Raw genomic sequence first — 6,000 nt, 5'->3', positions numbered from 1 at the left:
CCGAAGGTTCGACCCCTTCCTTGTGCGATTCAAATAATGATCAGAAATGTCATTTGGGTTCACAAGACTGCAATTACTTTATGTGTCCAACATCGAGGTTTATACAATCTCATGTACGTAACAATACTAAGATACTCTATGGTCTCGTATAGTAAAATCAATTTTTCACAAAGTATAACCGGTTCTTGAACCCAACAAATGCAAAACTCTACTGTGGTATTATGCATTAAGGGTTTACCGTGGAAGCAAACAGTCATAGTGTGATGGGTCCCTAGTAACCAAAATGAATGAGGTATTTTGCATTTACACACTCATATAGATTTTTAGTACATCCTCAAAAATCGATTACGATGATTCATTTGTGAGCTTTAATTAAGCAGTTCACACAAATTGATTATAAATTCATCAACTGAAATGCATTAATTAGAAGAATTAATAGAACCATCAACCCTTTATTTTGAAGCAAGGATTTCGCACTTGTACCTCAGTAGATAGAGCGTCTCCATCCTAAGCAGAAGGACGAAGGTTCGACCCGTTCCTAGTGCGATTGAAATAATGATGAGAAATGTCATTTGGGTTCACAAGACTGGAATTGGTTTATGTGTCGAAGATCGAGGTTTAATCAATCTCATGTGCGTAATAATACTAAGATACTCCACATTTATGGTCTCGTATAGTGAAATAAAAATTTCACAAACTATAAGTGGTTCTAGGACCCAACAAATGCAAAACTATAGTGTTGTATTATGTATGAAGGGTTTACAATGGAAGCAAAAAGTTATAGTCTCATGGGTCCCAAGTAACCAAAATAAATGAGGTATTTCACATTTACACACTCATATAGATTTTCAGTACTTCCTCAAAAATTGTTTATGATGATTCAGTTATGAGCTTTAATTAAGCAGTTCACACAAATTGATTATAAATTCGGTAACTCAAATGCATTTATTAATAATAATAATCATTGATAAGATTATCGACCAAGGATTTCGCACTTGTAGCTCAGTGGATAGAGAGTTTGTTTCCTAAGCAGAAGGCTGAAGGTTGACCCCTTGTGCGATTGAAATAATGATCAGAAATGTCACTTGGGTTCACAAGACTGGAATCTGTTTATGTGTCGAAGATTGAGGTTTAACCCATATCATGTGCGTAACAATACTAGGATACTCCACATTTAGGGTCTGGTATAGTGAAATCGAGATTTCACAAACTATAAGGGGTTCTACAACCCAACAAATGCAAAAGTCTGGTGTTGTATTTCGCATTAAGGGTTTACAATCGAAGCAAAAAGTCATAGTATGATTGGTCCCAAGTAACCAAAATGAATGAGATATTTCGTATTTAGACACTCATATAGATTTTCAGTACTTCTTCAAAAATCGATTATGATGATCCATTTATGAGCTTTAATTACGCAGTTCATATAAATTGACTATAAATTTTTGAACTCATATGCATTTGTTTGTAATTAGAAGAATTAATAGGATTGTCGACCCTTTCCATTGGAGGAAGGATTTCACACTTGTAGCTCAGTGGATAGAGCGTTTGTTTCCTAAGCAGAAGGCCAAAGGTTCGACCCCTTCCTAGTGCGATTGAAATAATGATCAGAAATGTCATTTGGGTAGACAACACTGGGATTGGTTTATGTGCCGAATATGGAGGTTTAATTAAGTAGTTCACATAAATTAATTATAAATTCGTCAACTCAGATCCATTTATTAGTAATTAGAAGAATTAATAGTATCATCAACCCTTTGTTTTGCAGCAAGGATTTCGCACTTGTAGCTCAGTGGATAGAGCGCCTGTTTCCTAAGCAGAACGCCGAAGGTTTGACCATTTCCTAGTGCAATTCAAATAATGATCAGAAATTTCATTTGGGTTCACAAGACTAGAATTGGTTTATATGTCGAAGATCGAGGTTTAACCAATGTCATGTGCGTAACAATATTAAGATATTCCAAATTTCTAGTCTGGTATACTAAAATCAAATTTTCACAAACTATAAGTGGTTGTAAGGACCCACCAAACGCAGAAAGATATTGTTGTATTATGCATTAAGGGTTAACCATGAAAGCAAAATGTCTCAGTGTAATGGGTCCCAAGTAAAGGAAATGAATGAGGTATTTCACATTTAGATACTCATATAGAGTTTCAATACTTCCTCAAAAATCGATTACAATGATTCATTTGTGAGCTTTAATTACGTAGTTCATATAAATTGATTATAAATTCATCAACTGAAATGCAATAATTAGTAATTAGAGGAATTAATAGGACCATCGACCCTTTATTTTGAAGCAAGGATTTCGCACTTGTAGCTCTATAGATAGAGCGTCTCTTTCCTAAGCACAAGGCCGAAGGTTCGACCCGTTCCTAGTGCGATTGAAATAATGATGAGAAATGTCATTTGGGTTCACAAGACTGGAATTGGTTTATGTGTCGAAGATCGAGGTTTAACCAATCTCATGTGTGTAATAATACTAAGATACTCCACATTTATGGTCTCGTGTAGTGAGATCAAAATTTCACAAACTAGAAGTGGTTCTAGGACCCAACAAATGCAAAACTCGAGTGTTGTATTATGCATTAAGGGTTTACAATGGAAGCAAAAAGTCATAGTGTGATGGGTCCCAAGAACCAAAATGAATGAGGTATTTCCCATTTACACACTCATATAGATTTTCAGTACTACCTCAAAAATTGATTACGATGATTCATTTATGAGCTTTAATTAAGCAGTACACACAAATTGATTATAAATTCGGTAACTCAGATGCATTTATTATTAATTATAAAAATTCATTACATTATTGACCAAGGATTTCGCACTTGTAACTCAGTCGATACAGCGTCTGTTTCGTAAGCAGAAGGCTGAAGGTTCGACCCCTTCCTTGTGCAATTGAAATAATGATCAGAAATGTCATTTGGATTCACAAGACTGGAATCTGTTTATGTGTCGAAGATTGAGGTTTCACCCGTATCATGTGCGTAACAATACTAGGATACTCCACATTTAGGGTCTGGTATAGTGAAATCAAAATTTCATAAACTATAAGGGGTTCTAGGACCCAACAAATGCAAAACTCTATTGTTATATTATGGATGAAGGCTTTACAATGGAAGCAAAAATCCATAGTCTGAAGGGTCCCAAGTAACCAAAATGAATGAGGTATTTCGTATTTAGACACTCATATAGATTTTCAGTACTTCTTCAAAAACCGATTACGATGATCCATTTATGAGCTTTAATTACGAAGTTCATATAAATTGACTATAATTTTTTTAACTCAGATACATTTTTTTGTAATTAGAAGAATTAATAGGACTATTGACCCTTTCCATTGGAGCAAGGATTTCGAACTTGTAGCTCAATGGATAGAGCATTTGTTTCCTAAGCAGAAGGCCAAAGGTTCGACCCCTTCCTAGTACGATTGAAATAATGATCAGAAATGTCATTTGGGTTGACAACACTGGAGTTCGTTTATGTGCCAAAGATCGAGGTTTAATTAAGGAGTTCGCATAAATTAATTATAAATTCGTCAACTCGGATCCATTTCTTAGTCATTAGAAGAATTAATAGTATCATCAACCCTTTGTTTTGGATCAAGGATTTCGCACTTGTAGCTCAGTGGATAGAGCACCTGTTTCCTAAGCAGAACGCCGAATGTTTGACCCCTTCCTAGTGCGATTTAAATAATGATCAGAAATGTAATTTGGGTTCACAAGACTGGAATTGCTTTATATGTCGAAGATCGAGGTTTAACCAATTTCATGTGCGTAACAATATTAAGATACTCCAAATTTTTGGTCTGGTACACTGAAATCAAATTTTCACAAACTATAAGTGGTTGTAAGGACCCAGCAAACGCAGAAAAATATTGTTGTATTATGCATTAAGGGTTAACCATGAAAGAAAAATGGCTCAATGTAATGGGTCCCAAGTAAACAAAATGAATGAGGTATTTCACATTTAGACACTCATATAGAGTTTCAATACTTCCTCAAAAATCGATTCCAATGATTCATTTGTGAGCTTTAATTATGTAGTTCATATAAATTGATTATAAATTTATTAACTCAAATGCATTTATTTGTAATTAGAAGAATCAATAGGATTGTCGACCATTTCCTTTGGACCAAAGATTTTGCACTTCTAGCTGAGAGGATAGAGCGTTTGTTTCCTAAGTAGAACGCCGAAGGTTTCACCCCTTCCTTGTGCGATTTAAATAATGATGAGAAATGTGATTTGGTTCACAAAACTAGAATTGGTGTATGTGTCGAAGATCGTGGTTTAACCAATCTCATGTGCGTAATAATACTAAGATACTCCACATTTATGGTCTCGTATAATGAAATCTAAATTTCACAAACTATAAGTGGTTCTAGGACCCAACAAATGCAAAACTCTACTTCGGTATTATGCAGTGTAAGGGTTTACCATGGAAGCAAAAAGTCATAGTGTGATGGGCTGCAAGTAACCAAAATGAATAAGGTATTTCGCATTTAGACACTCCTATAGATTTTCAATACTTACTCACATATAGATTACGAGGATTCTATTGTGAGCTTTAATAAAACAGTTCACATAAATTGATTATAAATACGTCAACTGAGATGCATTTATTAGTGAAAACAACAATTAATAGGATCATGCACTCTGTCTTTCAGAGCAAGCATTCCGCACTTGTAGCTCAATGGGTAGAGAGTATGTTTCCTAAGCAGAAGGCCGAATGTTCGACCCCTTCCTAGTGCAATTTAAATAATGATCAGAAATGTCATTTGGGTTCCAGGACTAGAATTGGTTTATATGTCAAAGATCGAGGTTTAACCAGTCTCATGTGCTTAACAATACTAATATACTCCACATTTATGGTCTCGTATAGTCAAATCAAAATTTCAAAAACTATGAGCGGTACTAGGACCCAACAAATGCAAAAACTCTAGTGTTGTATTACACATTAATGGTTTACCATAAAAGCAAAAGGTCACAGTGTAATAGGTCCCAAGTAACCAAAATGAATGAGGTATTTCGCATTTCACTCCACATTTATCATGTCGTATAGTCAAATCACATTTTCACAAACTATAAGTAGTTGTAGGACCTAACAAATGCAAAACTCTACTTCTGTATTATGCATTAAGGGTTTACTTCCTCAAAAATCGATGACGATGATTCATTCGTGGGCTTTAATTAAGTAGGTCACATAAATTGATTATAAATACGTCAACTCAGATGACTTTATTAGTAATTAAAAGAATTAATAGGATCATCGACTCTTTCTTTCGAAGCAAGCATTTCGCAGTTGTAGCTCAGTGGATAGAGCGTTTGTTTCCTAAGCAGAAGGCCGAAGGTTCAAACCCTCCCTAGTGCGAATGAAATAATGATCAGATATGTCATTTTGGTTCAGAAGACTGGAATTCATTTATGTGTTGAAGATCGAGGTTTAACCAATCTCATCTACGTAACAATACTAAAATACTCCACATTTATGGTCTCCTATGCATTTATTAGTAATTAGACGAATTAATAGGATCATCGACCCTTTTTTTTGGAGCAAGCATTTCGCACTTGTAGCTCAGTGGATAGAGCGTTTGTTTCCTAAGCAAAAGGCCGAATGTTCGACCCCTTCCTAGTGTTGGGAGACAGGTCCCTCCGGATAGGAAGGGAGAAGAACAGTGTTGATAAGCAAACTCGGCCGAGGCCGAATCCGGATCAGGAGTACCCGGCTACGGAGAGCCGGATGATGCAGATCTAGTGAGAACCGGATGAGGAGTGCCTGGCTACGAAGAGCCGGGTGGTGCAGACCCGGTGAGAACCGGATGAGGAGTACCCGGCTACGGAGAGCCGGATGGTGCAGATCCGGTGAGAACCGGATGAGGAGTACCCGGCTACGGAGAGCCGGATGGTGCAGACCCGGTGAGGAGTGCTCACCGGATGAAGAGACATATTCGTAAATATGTTTTTTTTCTGAGAGTCCATCATGGCTATATTTGTAAATA

At 36.3% G+C, this 6,000-nt stretch overlaps 3 non-coding genes across 3 annotated transcripts; all 3 read left to right on the top strand.

Moving 5' to 3' along the window:
- The first annotated feature begins 1,518 nt into the window (after positions 1-1,518).
- TRNAR-CCU (transfer RNA arginine (anticodon CCU)) lies at positions 1,519-1,591 on the top strand. The gene has a single exon. It is a non-coding gene; the product is annotated as a tRNA-Arg (tRNA).
- A 3,708-nt stretch (positions 1,592-5,299) lies between these two features.
- TRNAR-CCU (transfer RNA arginine (anticodon CCU)) lies at positions 5,300-5,372 on the top strand. Its single transcript has one exon. It is a non-coding gene; the product is annotated as a tRNA-Arg (tRNA).
- A 193-nt stretch (positions 5,373-5,565) lies between these two features.
- Positions 5,566-5,638, top strand: TRNAR-CCU (transfer RNA arginine (anticodon CCU)). Its single transcript has one exon. It is a non-coding gene; the product is annotated as a tRNA-Arg (tRNA).
- Positions 5,639-6,000: the final 362 nt, after the last annotated feature.

Source organism: Azolla caroliniana, unplaced genomic scaffold (assembly GCF_043228905.1).
Source record: "Azolla caroliniana isolate FFs.n. ecotype wild unplaced genomic scaffold, voAzoCaro1.0.p SCAF_18, whole genome shotgun sequence".
In the NCBI taxonomy this organism is placed as follows: domain Eukaryota; kingdom Viridiplantae; phylum Streptophyta; class Polypodiopsida; order Salviniales; family Salviniaceae; genus Azolla; species Azolla caroliniana.
This window is presented reverse-complemented; position numbering and strand designations above follow the sequence as displayed.